At 48.2% G+C, this 15,405-nt stretch overlaps 1 long non-coding RNA gene across 1 annotated transcript in view; it reads right to left on the bottom strand.

The window, feature by feature from the left end:
• The window catches only part of LOC142579611 (uncharacterized), an 85,560-nt gene extending 71,938 nt beyond the window's left edge, over nucleotides 1–13,622 (bottom strand). The window contains exons 1-2 of the long non-coding RNA XR_012827427.1: nucleotides 13,417–13,622; nucleotides 359–448 (exon numbers count right to left, since the gene is read on the bottom strand). This is a non-coding gene — a long non-coding RNA (uncharacterized LOC142579611). The remainder of the gene's footprint in view (nucleotides 1–358; nucleotides 449–13,416) is intronic.
• Nucleotides 13,623–15,405: the final 1,783 nt, after the last annotated feature.

Here is a 15,405-nt window from a genome sequence, read left to right as displayed (position 1 = left end):
GGCTTGCGAGCCGCGTGACCGTATACAGTCCAAGCACTTCAACTGCTTCGAAATGTCAAGAGAAAGGTCGGTACATAGATGCGGCAGGCGCACGAACCAGGCCCTGCATTCGACGCGTCCTATAGTACTCGGGGCCTCGGCAACGGGCATGCATTACTCTGGGCGCCTCATAGGCGGTGAAAAGTGAAAAAAAAAAAAAAAAAAATACCCAGCCTCCGACGCCTCCCGCGTGCGGCGCAGGTCCAGAGATATATATCGTCGCCGCTCCGTATGTGACACTGCCGCCACTCAAAGCATATCCATCCGTTGCGAACTTTCTTTCTGTCCGTTCCAGCTCTCAGCAGTCGAATATACTCACCAGCTGCCAGCGCATCCGGAACGTGTACGGCGCCGCCCACTCCTTGGGCGATCCGATTTGCGCCGGCATGTGACCACCACACCGCGGCGTCTAAGAAGAAGAAAAAAAGAAAGAAAAAAAAATTGTCGGTGGCGCGGCTGTAGTGGCCGAACATTGTCTCGCTTCCCGCGCCCACAGGCGCGCTCTCAGTGTATACCGTCGCTGAGCGCCTCGCTCTTGTCTCGGGTCTTTTGATTCTCTTGTCTCTGAAGCCCCCGCGCCCTGCCCTTTCCTGGTTCATTCATCGCCACGCATACACGTGGACATCGGATAAACGAGCCCGCCCGTGCGACGAGGTGTGTTGTGGCGTGGCCGTTGTCTATCCGCTTCTCACGTCCACGCGCATTTGCTTGTTAATGCAATTAGCATTCCTAGCCTCCTTCCCGTTGTACAGATTGTAAACAAAAGTGTCTTCGGCAACACGCGTCTATATATATATATATATATATATATATATATATATATATATATATATATATATATATATATATATATATATATATATATATATATATATATATATTTATATATATATATGTCGCATTACCGTGGGCATTCATCGCGACACATGGGTGCATGCCGCAGGAATCCTTATTTATGTATTCATTCATTTATTTATCACAACGGCGATCTTGTACAAGTTCAAAGCAGGGTGGTTACGTAAAGATAATTTAAAAGAGAAAAAAATTGAAGCAGGAACAAAATTTTACGTCAATGCACGAAACATAAATTAAGAGACCAAGATAGAAGGCTTTCCAACGACGAGAATGTATGTTGCACTAGAACATTATTAATAAGGTTATTCAAATAAATAATAATTCTAGGGAAAAAATGAGTGCCTATAGCAATTGATTCAGGAGCTTAACTGTGTTATCGTTTTACCGCGTCGTTTATGAGTGGAATAATCTGAGGAATACGCAAGAATGTCAGAGTGATCGTAATTAAGAGGACCACGATGGAGGTGACGATGTGTAGTGGCAACGGTGCGATCAAAAATAAACACCTAGCCTACGTCAGCTAATCAGATTTTACATCTAATGCAGTCTAGCACTTTGCCTACCTGTACTTTATATTATCTCTGTTCATTAAACCCTCTAGATATATGTTGTACAGTTACCTATGTCTGGGACCGTCCCCGGCTTCATCTCTCCCCTGCCTTTCTTGCCACCGATACTCTAAACGTCTCTTGTTTATCTCGATCGCTCCCCAGTTAACGCTGCCATCCAGTGCTTCTGGAAAACGAACGTTCCCTACGGTCCTGGCCGAGTGAATATTTTCACAGTTCGAGCTTCTAATAGCAAGGCACTGTCATTTATGTTATCGCACATATTATCCTTCCCCACTTCTTGCTTGCTTGCCATCTTCGTAAATCTGCGATGGTGTGCGTTTTTGTTTCCGTCATTTTGCGTCCAATTTACAGTGTCTTGTTTCTCTCACTTTTCTTTCGTTTTTTCGTGTGTGTTACTCCGGGCTGTCCACTTCCACTTCCACAATTACCCCGCCAACCTTCACAACGTAATTCTCCATAACGTGTAACACGCTTTTGAGGTACAAACACCTGCGCACTTCGGCCGCCCATTGTCGCGCGTCAGAATACGCGCCTTGTTTCATTCGGGCCGGGACTGTGGATTCGAATTCGGAGGTGGACAGGAAAGGGGCGCCGTGCTTCCAGAACGAGGGCTTTCTCTCGTGCACGGTTCATTTCGCAAAAAAAAAAGAAGAAGAAAAAAAAAGAAAAGGCGGTGCTGACTGCTTACTCGACCGCGAGATGCTGGAGCTCCCACACCTCTGCACATGACCGACCCTTTCTCACCCCCCTCGCCGACCCTCCCCCATCTCCCTTCCCTCTTTCTTTACTCGCCTTCGCGATGTACAACAAACACCGCATCGACGACGAACGCCTCGCGTCCGCGCAGTCTCGGTCGCCGCCAAGGGGTTGGCGACGAGCGGTCCATTTGTAACCGCGACCGTGCGATCGTGTTTGGGTAAGGCGAAAGGAGAGAAGGACGCGGCTGTACGTGGTGTTGGATTCGAGAAGACGGAGAGGTGGGAGGGAGGGCGAGCGGCGTTGTTGTAGCACGCGGGGCAACCGCAGAAATGAACAAGCGCTGCGTGCGCGACTCAAACGCCACCCCGCCAAAAGAGAGTTGTGTGACAAGTCCCGGAGCAGCGGGCGAGGAGCCGCAAGTGTATGCATTCCCCACGCTTCGCAGTCGTCTCGCTTCCCCCGCCTTTCGCGCATTCACTTGGGAATATAGGGGAGAAAGAAGGACGCGTTGGTGTAGTATCGCACCGTCTCTCCCTCCTGGCTCTGTTTAATTTTGCTTCTGAGAACGTCTTTTGTGCTTCCCTGCCTTCGAAACGCGGAGCGAGCGCGGCTCACCAGAGACGGTCAGACCCCAACCTCGAACTCCTTATTACGTATTGCCTTCTGTTACGTGTCTTATATATTGTTTGCCTTTTGCGTGCTATTTCATGCCTGAGAAGGAAAGGTTTAGGGTAGGGAACGAGGAGGCTGGCGGTGAACAACAAGGAAGCGTACATTTGCTGTAAAGGGAGCCGCGTACCTTTAAACAGCATTCGTGAGGCGAGAAAGCCCGCTGCCCGGTCGCACCCGCGCGGCTTCCCGCTTCGAGCTCGCTTTGCGCCGTATCGCGTTGTTCCTTGTTCGTTATGCAGCGCATTCTCGATGGAGTTTTGCGTTCTTTCACCGGTAAGCTGCGCTTCTATTATTCATTTGTTTCGGCTTCCCGTGGCAGCTCGAGAAGGCGAGTCCCACCAGAAACACTTCTCCAAATGAAAGTCGATTGATTCGAACGCTCACCGCGCGAGCTTTGAATGCGACGGCCCGGTAGTAGTAGTAGTAGAAACATTTATTTTGAAGGGAAAGAAGTAGTCTGAGCGGGCGCGATGCGGCATTCCTCCTTCCTTTCGTTCCTTCAATGTTGAGCAAATGTTTAGCAACGAAGCACGGAGGCGTTCGGTCTCTGTGCTTCGTTGCGAGGTGCCTCGATGTGCTTGCGATTTTTTTGCTGTTGTCGTCGTTCTTTATTTTTCATTGCACAAAGGCTAGGCGTACACCGTGTGTTCAATCATGCTGCGAGGGTTGTGCAAACAACAGTAATAATAATAATATGTTGCGCGTGAATTAGTGTGCGGTCTGTTTCTAGTGCAGTTTGCGCTGGTGTGTGGACTGACCGACTGAAAAACTTTATTGGCCGAAGTATTTACAGAGAGAGTGTGGAGCGGTCCTCAAGGGGCCACTCCTTATGAAGACTAGGTGGGCTCCTCATTACAGGAGACCATTGACTGTAGCCGCCCACTGCTCGGGCACGGCCGACCAGGGCCTCCTGGCTCTCCAGGTCGGAGCAGCCGAGCAAGGTCAGTCCTCCCAGGTAGGGTTGGGTACAGGGGGAAGGTGCGGGGTTGATTGGTATGCCCATACCATGTGGAAAATGTCCGAAGACTTTTCCTCACAGCGTGGGCTTTTCCCTGTGCACGCAGGGTAGAAATGCTTCAGGATCGACTGCCGGACACGGCAGTGTTTTCGTATAGAGTCGAAGGAGTAAACGCTCCTCCGCCTTCGTGAGCCCCTTAGAGGGCTTAGGAAAGATTGCATGGCCGAATTGGTAATGTTGGATGATTTCCTTAAAGGTGAAAGGCGGATTGGGGTCGGAGTCCGCATCGAGGGTAGGCGAGGGCGGTGCCCGGAGAGTGAGCGCGCGGGCAGCGGCGTCGGCCGCTTCGTTGCCCTCGAGACCCTTGTGCGCGGGAGTCCATATTATCGTGCGGGACGCTGCGGCCCCGAAATAATTGCTGTCTTGAAGTGCGTGGTACGCAAAGTAGGGAATGAAGTCCCTTTCGATGTTCCTGCAGGCACCTCGCGTGTCGGTAATAATGACCCGCGAGTCCTGATGCGCCGCCGGCGATCGCGATGGACACCTCTTCCAAGACATGTGTTGTGTCTTGTGCTTTGAACCATAGGCGGAAGTTTTCAGCTTTCCGAGGGGGAGGGGGGGGTGCCCGACCAGCTGCCAGAACCCCATACATATATATATGTATAAAACTTGGGAGATGCTACAAGGTAAACAGAACAAGTATTTAATTTCAAAAGTTTCGACTGGTGGACCAATATTGATGATCGGCCCACCCGGTCGAAACTCTTGAAATTAATACTTGTTCTGTTTACCTTATAGCGTCGCTCAAGTTCTTTACGTTTGAAAAGTAGCCTGAAGATTTTCTCTGCACACACACACAGACACACACACATATATATATATATATCATAAGAAGCCAACAAACATTGACACCAAGGACAACATAGGGGAAATTACTTGTGCTTAATAAATGAAATAAAGAAACGAAGAATTAATGGAAAATAAAGTGGATGAAAAAACAACTTGCCGCAGGTGGGAACCGAACCCATAACCTTCGCATTTCGCGTGCGATGCTCTACCAATAGAGCTACCGCGGCGCTGTTTTCCCATCCACTTTCTTGGGTATTTATGTGTCCTAGTAGAACCCTGGGAGTGTCGGGACCCTCGGTTAACCCCCTTTCTTCTCATATATATATATATATATATATATATATATATATATATATATATATATATATATATATATATATATATATATATATATATATATATATATATGTGTGTGTGTGTGTGTGTGTGTGTGTGTGTGTGTGTGTGTGTGTGTGTGTGTGTGTGTGTGTGTGTGTGTGTGCAGAGAGAGAGAGAGATTGAACGAGAAGAGAGGGGGTGAAACCGAGGGGCCCGATTTTTATTACTCATACCATAAGAAGGCAACCGAAACAGCAAGGACAACACAGGGGAGATTACTTTTACTTACTAATTGAAAACAAAGAAAATATAAGTTAATGGAATTGAACGTGGATGAAAAAACAACTTGCCGCAGGTGGGGAACGATCCCACGTCTTCGCATACGCGTGCGATGCTCTACCTAGATCTAGGTAGAGCATTCTTAATTAATGTTGTAAATTACTAGAAGTGTTTTTTAAATGAGTCGTTAACTTTGCTAACTGGAAAGAGAAGCGATACTGAGACACATATCATTCACGTGCATTTCACACGCCGTGATAAAAGACTGGAGAAGGGGTCACTAAAGTCTACAGTTTCTTTTTTTTTTCAGGGTCAAAAAAGCACGCATAGCATTTTGAAGTGAGGTGAACATACGGCAACATAGTCATTCTGCAGGCATAAGATGTCCATACCCTTGCAAATAATTGTTAATTGGCTACCTCCTTCTCTTTAAAAATATAATAAACATTGTGCTGTGTATATATTTAAATATATTGTGTATATTCACGGTGTTTACAGCGGAAATTTAAAACAATGTTGAAGTTAGAAAATATGGATGAGGCAGCCGCCGCTGGTACTTCTAATGCGCTTGTTCTCCTATTGTCAGGATTTGCAGGAATTGAGCAAAGTATGAATTAAAATCCGTGCACGTCCGCGGCAACAATGATGCGGTAAGCTATTAGCCACAATAACATTTTAAGTGAAAAGGTAGAGGCAAGTCAAAAGAAACCGCAAATGATGTGGGCGTCAAAACTCTCCAATGACACGTTAGGTGGGGGGGCCTAGGCTCCAGCATCGCCGGGAACGAGGGGCTCAGCCCTCCCCCCCCCACCCCCAAGAACTCCGGAGTGGGCTCCCATGCTAAGCAACACTGTCCTAACTTCCGACAACGGCACATGTGCATAAGTACGCAAGAACTGCCCACTTCGACAAAGAGGCTATTGCGGGTATTTATATCGTAGCAGACACTGGCTACCGGACGGAGCAGCGCCTACAACCGCGAGCTCTAGATATCATCGGGAACAACAGCACTGTAGCTGGCTCTGGTACACGTGACACCGGTGCGGGTTACGGACACGGTGTGGCAGCTAGACGGCGCGGAGAGGCGTAACGTGACCGCGTTACAGTGGCGAAACGGTGACGAACGAGCGTAGGAACATGACGGAAAGCACCGGTGTGAAAACAGGACACGTATATCTCTTCAGTAATCACTCGATTTCCCGTTGTACGCCGGGATATATACCGAGTTCACGTGCAAGAAATGCGGACGCGCGGACAACGGTCGATCCCTCAGTCGTTCCCTGCGCGTACAGCGCTTGACTACTCGTGTGCGCAATGACTTATTCATCAAGCTGTTGCATAATTCAATGCCCGAATTACGCGCATAACTGCCACGGGCCAGCTTATTTGGCCCCTATACCAGCTGCCGCAAATCGCTGCGTCGACTCGACACTCAGTGGTGCAGTGAATAATAAATATCAAAACCCGATGGCCTATATACGCTCTTGCGCTGGCTCTACCGGCATACGTCTTAGTCAATTAAAAATAGGAAGTGTCATGTTCAGATTGTATCTTACACTTGACGTGACAGTCCCTTTCTTTCTTTTTTAGTTGACCCGCCATCGTTTCTCTGGCATTCTGCTGCTGAGCACGAGGTTGCTGGTTCGACTCCCAGGCACGGGAACCGCATTGCGAGAAAAAGAAAACGCTCGTTTGTAGAGCTTTGGATGTACCACGGGACTAAAGTATCGTCTGTAACGCTGGTACTACGCGTGTGACTGTGAAGAATTGTTTGCACTTTGTTTAGCAAACACACACACACACACACACACACACACACACACACACACACACACACACACACACAGGAGCTAAATTTCTGAATGCAAACATGATTCCACATGAGCATTCCCCTTTGCAGTAGTTCGAAATTACTAAATTTTGAAGAAAATGGATGCTCAAATTGGAGATAATACGACATTCTATCTCGGGCTACGGTTCTTCAGTTGGAAGGAGCAAAATCACAAACACACGTTAGCAATTTTTTTCTCTATCCAGATTAGAGATTAGATGTAAGCTTACGAAGTGTCATGTTGCGGTTTGTCAAGGCTAATGCTTAGAAGCGCCGGCAGTCAGCTTACTGAGGCAACCTCTCACAATTATGGTATAGCCTTGGCCTACTCGCGTGTCACGTACGATCTTCACGCACAACTCTCTTAACCTCGCCACTACACTCAACACAGTCTCGTCACCTATAGTCATAGGCATGCGCAGCGTTTTCCATAAGGAAGGGAGGGGGCAGGCAAATTATCTTGCAGCGCCCCCCCTACCATTAGCTTTTCTTTGTTCCTTGACCTTTTCTTTGTTCCGTCCTTCGGCCTTTTGTTATTATAACGAGCTTTTATTTTTCCTTTACGTTTTCAACTTCGTCCTTTTGAAATCGTTCAGCAAACGAGATTTTTCATCAACCTTTCCCTGAAAGGCCGGCTCCGGCGGGGAAGCCTCAGGGGTTAGTGACACAAAATGTATTTTCTTTTTTTTTTTTCGTCAGGTCAGCCGTGACTCAGATTACACCGTACCCAGGTCAGCTGTCAGCCAGGCAAGACGTGACCTTGCTTAAAAAAAAAAAAAGTCAGGGCAGGTAAGCTGCTCTTCTAGACCTTACGGCAATACCTGGCTATACGCCTCTACTCTTAGCGCACGATTCCAACAATGCAAATGTCTTCAGGCGACAATTAATGCATAATTCAACTCGTCAGCTGTAGAAATTAGACTAACGACAGTGACCAAATTCGAGTCAGTGGACCAACTAGGCGTAAGAGATTAATTGAGCTCGCAGCTGGCTTTTCGTCGCAGCGAGAACGGTGACAAATGTATACCGATGAACACTATGCCCCCGATATTGAGAATAATCACGCGGGACGATATCGAAGGCGCTATACTTCATTGTTCCGTCATCAATGAGAGAGAGAGAGAGAGAGGTTACATAAGAATGGCGCATTTTTCCTCTCCTCGATCTCTCTCAGATCTCTCTCATTGATGACGGAACAATGAAGAGCGCTTGGAAAAGCGGAGGGAAAGAAATGAAGCAGAGGTTAAGATGTTAACAGAGTTAGCTCCCCTACACTGCAAGATGGGAACGGGCGAAAAAGATGAGGGAATGAGAGGAAAGGCTTAACATGGCAGGAACACTTGGTTGGGAATCAAAAAAAAAAAAGAAAAAAAGAAAAAAGAAACGCCAGCACAGGCTAATGATGATGTGAGAAGAGCCTTCTGCGCAGAATAACAGAGTACTGGCGGCGCTTCAATTCCTTTCCTTTTTTTTTTTTAATACAGTGGCCGGTTGTTTAATTGTCCCAGCACGACGAGGAGCTTGACGATCGCCTCAGCACGTTGAATCGAGGAGGCACGAAACGTGATCGATGGTCTGGTCTCAAGCGCAGACAACATATATGGCTGCCGTATTAATATGGAACGTCCACGAAACAGGCGGACTTCACACACGTTGTAGATATCCTGCAGACGTAAAACGAGGGCCGATCCCGAAGGCAACGCGGTCTGACACAGCGTCTCAAAGCGCTATAGCTGTTACGATGGAACAATGCTGGAAACTGTCAGCTGATGCAAGCATCAGAACTTCAATTTTAAAGAGCGACTTTGGCACAAGAGAAGCATGTGTGCGATTCGTGACCTATAATGGTCAGAGTATTGGGATGCCGTGCTGGAAGACAGAGGTTCCAACTTCACCCACTTTGGGAGGCATCTAACAGAAAACTTAAGCTGTGCTGAGCGTTCGTGATCTCGTGCACAGTATGTGAGAAATCGCTAAAGAGATACGAGGTACACAAGCGTCACTCTGACAAATAACAGTGTGAAAAGTCGCCCGTGAGGCACGCGCATGCAGCTGTCGAGACCGTCGCAGTCGTCGCAATCTATGTATATTTTATACTTGAGAGAGTCAGCGCTGCTAATTTCTGGCCTACAGTCTTTAACACGATCGGCATTCTTGGGAGACTTCCCCCAATTTGCGTCACGTTTGCTTGCGTCCGTATCTGACCTCTTTCACGTGTGTGCCCAGCGACCCAAGTTGCCTACCCGTTTCGTGAATCAGTTTGCTCTTGAGGAACGAGGCGGCGCTTTTGGTGGCGCACCGCACGTGACCTCAGCGAAAGCGCGTGAATACGGAAACCATTAAAACAACTGTTCTGCTCCTGTGCGTTGAACTGTCGGAAATGCAACTGGGACGCGTTCGCGAAGATAGCAGCTGGTGTATCAATAGAGAGTTTTAGAATTGGGGGCGCAAGGCTCTGGGCCCCCAAGCCGCGTTGCGTCGGTTGCTCTTGGGTCTAGGTGAGCAGCAGAGTTTGAGGATTGGGTCGAACGCAGACAGCGTTGGGTTGAGCGCTCGGGGCGCCGCAGTGTGGAAAATAGAAAGTTGCTTGAAAGAAAAAAAAAAACAAAAACAAAATGAACCTCTTTTCTTACAAGTGAAAACGAACAGAATGCATTTTTGAGCAAAAAGAACGAACAATAAAATGTAAGAAACTGTGTTAGTACCGGTTAGCATTACGAATTAAGTGTGCGATTCTAAGCCAAGCAAAGCCAATCGAAGCCAAGTGCTCTTAGTTGGTGTTTTCTTGTGACGCGCTGCGAAAAAACTGCGAGTTCACCCGCGTTACCCGCGTGAAATGGCGAAAATCAGTCGAAGTAAATAAAGTTTGCTCTGCGACCATCTGCTGTACGCCATCGCTGTCACCCGCGAGGGCGGCCCAAGACGGCTTGGGGGCCCACGCTAGTTTTCGATTCTTGGGTCTTGGGTTAACGTGAACGCAAGAACCCAAGACTGGCTTGGGTTCTGCGCATGCGTACTTGTGGCGCGCAATTTTCTTGGGTCCCCAAGCCGCTTGGGCCCCCAATTCTAAAACTCTCTAATAAGTGGAATGAGTCTGTGCGACCAAGTTCACGCGCCGCTGCTACGTGAAGACTGCCTGTGTTACTGGCCCTTCCCGACGCATGACTTTCCCCGAGGATTAAAAAAAAAGAAGTCACTCGTCTACCAGCGTTGTGTCGCCAACGTCCAAGAAAATCCCTTAAATCCCCCCAATCCCCAGAAACATGCACCCGGAGTTTCACCAAGATCGAAGAAACGCACGAGCGAGAGCTCTCCACAAAAGATTCCGTAGTGCCAGGGACGTGGTCTATGTGGACGCGGCGGAGTACGCAAATGGACAGAGTATGTCGATAGTTGCTACGAGTCTAGAGGGTGACTGCAGAGTTAGTGGGACGGTAAAAACATGGAAGGCAGAGGTGGCGGAGGAAGCTGCCTTAGCACTGTCAATAGCATCCACGGAAGCTAACATCGTAATAAGCGACTGCAAGACAGCCGTCAAGAACTATGCAAAAGGAAGAATCTCGCTGGAAGCACTGAGAATTTTAAACAACTTTCGTGAAGATAGCGACATTCACGTTATATGGGCACCCGCACACTCCTCCCTTCCCGGGAACGAAATAGCGCACAACCTGGCTCGAGAACTGACAGGCCGAGCAGGTGACACGCAACAAATACTAGGAACGGAGAGAGACCGGATGACCAGCTTTAACGAGATCACCAAACACTATAAACTGGGAAGGGCCCATTTCCCCCCGGCACACTCCTCGTTAAATAGACGGCAAGCGACGGCATGGCGCCTCTTACAAACAGATACATATCCGAAGCCGGTGGCCTACCACCGCTACTACCCGGACCTTTACACGGATAGATGTAGATTCTGTGAAGAAAGGGCGGACCTACAACATATGGTTTGGGCTTGTCCTCGTACACCCATACAGAATAAAATAATTAGGACCAGAGAGCAGTGGGAGACCGCGTTGCTCAGCTGTGCACCGGAAGACCAACTCAAGGCAATCCAGCAGGCCGAAGTTGCCGCCAGGGCCCAAGGGCTCGAGGCCGTCATTTAGGTAGAGGCCTAGGTCTAAAATCTGCTGTGCACAAATAAAGTTTATTCCTCCTCCTCCTCCTCCCGGAACGTCGGCAAGAGTGAGTATACACTCGTTCGTTACACGGCGACAAAAGGAGTTGTGCCGCTTCCCGGCACAGTTAGTTTCTCACACGTTGTTTACACATGTCCACCACAAATCACAGGCAAACTTACGCCCACTCTATCACCAACGTATCAGGAATGTGCGAATGGGCGTACTCTAGGATCGATGCACTGCAGAAGCATGGCTGACGGCGACTAAACCGACAGCACATGAATGTTCCAAGCTGTACATTTCGTGGCAGTCCACAGAGTGAGCGAGTGACTAGCGATAATACGTCTTTGCTACAAGCTATTTCAAAGTACAGAAGGTCTACGTTCAATGTTTTATGCGCGGCAACAACAAATCTATTGAAACTAAACACACCCGCGAGCGACTAGGCATAAAATAAACAATCGGATAGTGCCCACACCGAGGAACTTCACCGAATCAGCAACATGACGAGCCGTTGCTGCAAAGTGTCCGCAAATAAAGAACGAAGAGCAAAATAAACTGATCCTGATTTAATTCATAAGCGGAAAGTTAAGTGGACAGCTTGGAATACATTTATATCGCCGATTTTAGTACAAGCACACTAATATGCTGCTCGCGCCGTTTGGAACCAGGCGTAATGAGCTCAGGAAAGCACTTACATGCACTCTGAAGTTGTGGCCAAAGTTTTGTGTCGTCCACCCAGTCACCGCCAACGATATCTACCGAAACACAGGTTTCCTGAGCCCCACCGGGTCATGCACATCCATTGTAAACACGGAGGCAACGGAGGCAGCTGAGGCAAGAATGGACGCGTCATCACGTGATCGAACATGGCGGCGCCCACAGGATCTCCGCGAGAAGGGTCTGTAGCTTGGGCCACTAGGTATTTGCTGCTTGCTGTCCGGCCGAGCAGACAGAATGGATCACTGGGTCACGTTTAAGTTGGAGGATTGTATCTTCCGGCAGCGGATGCGGTCATCGAACTTGATGAGCACAGCGGTGAGTGATCGTCTCCGTAAACCATACTGAATACACTGATTCTATACACACAGTAAAAATGGCCACAAGTGCATATCGTCCAGACGACCGCTGCTCGCGTGTGTTGCACGTTGTTTCTTACGTCGTTATTCGTTCAATTGCTCTTGTTTCTCTGTTTGCGCGTCGCTTTTGACGTTCCTTTGATTAGAGTGTGCCTCAACACAGGTGTTACGTCAATACCTGCATTCAAACAACACAGCGAACCACTTCACGTGCGGAAGTCGTTCATACGCCTGGCATTATTACGTGGCCTTCGAGCGCACTGACGATACAACCGCGTTCGTCGAAGCACACCGCTCGCCTCTTGTACCTTGGACGCGACCGCCAGAAATGGGGAACCGACCGACCTTACGAAAAAACGGGGGCTTCCCACTTTCCTAATCCGGGGTTCTGAAGAGAGGTACGAACGTCGAAGAAAAAGAAAAGAAAAAAAGAAAAGAGAAAAAAGATCGAACGAAAACGACACCTACGCGAGTTCAGGAGCTTCTTCTTTTTTTTTCTTTCTTTCTTTCTTTCGACCTCTACAGCCGCTGCTTTTTGGTCTCAAAGACGCAGGGGAGTGGCGGTTAAGCCGCATAGTCGTGTCGTACGTCCTAAAAAGCCCATCCTTGACGTTTTCCGCCGACTAGTTCGGAAGAGGGTCGGTCAACGGGCTTTAGTACAGCTGCATGCTCGCGCCTGCCTGCGTGAAAGACGACGGCGCCACATTCGGATATGCCTCCTGCTACTTCACAAGGAGTAAGGACGTGTCACAGCAAACCACCAAACAAGGGGAAAAAATTAACGAGCTTGAATAACATGTCATAGCGAGCGCATCTGTTATGGGGGGAAAATGGCGGCGCATCCATCCGTCGGAGATGATTGACGACGTCGGTGCGATTATAGCAATCCTCCGACATAGACGTGACTCAACATCACGCCAGAAGACTGCGAAAACATTATTGTGCCCTCCATGATCCACCGCACTCAGTGAACGCATATAGTAGTTACGAAGTTAGTAATTTCATAAGCCCAATCTCGAGCTAACCTTCTCCAGTCGCATTAATGCGATTCGCCTTACATAGCCCATCGCCGCCGTTGACGCGGATGTGACGTGCAACTTTTCGCATTCATGTAAGCGCCACTTACAAATCGATGTATACTTACTCTATTGTCATCACTTTCTTTTACCTCCCCGTCCCGGTTATCACAGCGAAGGCAGACCAGAGACCAAGATTATCGAGCCAACCTTGCCGCCTCGCTCTCGTTAAAGTTTCCTTGCTCCATCAGAGTCTTGACACTGAGGGGCCTATTCGCCTGTCTCAACAGCTGAGCCCATCGCGCTCGTATTTTTAAGGGGACACTCGGGACTAGCGAACTGCGCGACCGATTACGTGCCGCAACACAATGGGCGAAGGAAAATAAACAGCTGACGTCGTGAGCAGGAAAAAAAAAAAAAAAGGATCTCTCGTTCGGCTTCCTGCAAACTCTTCTCACTGGAAGGCTTAATGTTTTCTTTTATTTCTCTCCCTCCCTCTCTCTGCAAGGAGCGTTATTTCGGTTTTGCAAGCGCGCTCTACCGCGCATGGCCTCGCTGAACAGTGTCTCTCTACAGGCAGGGCGTTCTTGTCTTCTTCGCTCCACCTTTTCTTTTTTACTTCTTTTTTGCCTATGGTTTCATTCGTGAATGCGGGAAAAAAAGGTTAACGCGCGAGAAGTCGTGTTTCAACACGCACACACACGCACACACACGCACACACACACACACACACACACACACACACACACACACACACACACACACACACACACACACACACACACTCCCATTCTAATCAGTAAAATGATAGGTAGCTCAATCAATAGGTAGCTTGGCGTCACACCTTTCGTATTGATTAGCGAAAGCTAATTCGCCTAACTTTCTTGCCATTTTTTTTTATTTAGTGCTGCAATTCGTTCATTGTACCTCACGTAATCTTTCTCCATTCGTGCAACAATTTATTCTTTTTCAACCGCTTGGAAGAATGAGAATACGGATAAAGAAGCACAGACATCACGCCACTTCTCACTAAAGACTTAGAGTGATTCCAAGGAGGGACATGTCTAAAAAACAAAAAGAATATTCTCATTGTTTCCCACGCTTCGTTAGTCTTCTTTCCTCGCTTCATCTGTAGTACCTTGCAGTAAATCTTCAGGGAAAGACAGCGAAGTTCCAAGGCCGTATTCTCGATCGACCAATTTCAGGATCATCTCTCTCCGCGTTGGTTGATATATGCTAAGCAGGGGACGAAGGTATACATCGGAACGTGTCCCATCAGCGTAATTTTCACGTCGCATTGTTCCTGGCTGCGTTGAAGGGATACGCGCAGCTCCATCGAGGCGTTCCCCCGCGCTACTTTCACGCAAAGGCGAAAGCGACATCGAATGTAAGCGACAGAGAATGCAGCCATAGTTTAGTGTCGCAGATGCTTGCGTTTGCGTTCAAGTTTGTTCCTGCGCTCTGCGAAATAAGCGTATCCCTTGTGCCTGTGTTGGTGGCAACTATTTGGCGACAATGTTGCTAACATTGCCAGTCGCCGCCGCCAAATGAATGAATGAATGAATGAATGAATGAATGAATGAATGAATGAATGAATGAATGAATGAATGAATGAATTAGAAGTACATGATTTAAAGAATTAATCGTGTGGCCAACAGCGCTTTTCTTGGCCCATAGCTCGTACATAACTTGAGTTAAGCATGTAACGCAAGGAAAGAAGAAATGAAACGGGGAAAGAGTATGCATCCTTCTTTTATTTTGTTTTTCCGCCCTGAATTCTAATTCATTGTAGTTGTCAGCTGGGAACGTTGCAGGTAACGCGTGGTAAGACGAATCCCGATAAAAGTAAGGCTGTTAACAGCACAACAACTTGTATTTGGGATTGCTTACTTTCGTGCTTCTGTATCCAAAAAGAAATTCAGCAGTGATAGCCACATGACAAACACCTCTATGTAGACGATGCTGAACCCGGCTTCTGGGACTATGGCTGCGTTTTCATGAACTCGACACGAGCGGGTCGAGTCGAAAGTCGGGCTGACCTAGCCCGACCTCTGACTCGACCCGCTTAGTCGTTATCCAGACTCGCTTCGGACGAGTCTGGATAACGACGGCATGCA

This window comes from Dermacentor variabilis, chromosome 4, assembly GCF_050947875.1.
Source record: "Dermacentor variabilis isolate Ectoservices chromosome 4, ASM5094787v1, whole genome shotgun sequence".
In the NCBI taxonomy this organism is placed as follows: domain Eukaryota; kingdom Metazoa; phylum Arthropoda; class Arachnida; order Ixodida; family Ixodidae; genus Dermacentor; species Dermacentor variabilis.
This window is presented reverse-complemented; position numbering and strand designations above follow the sequence as displayed.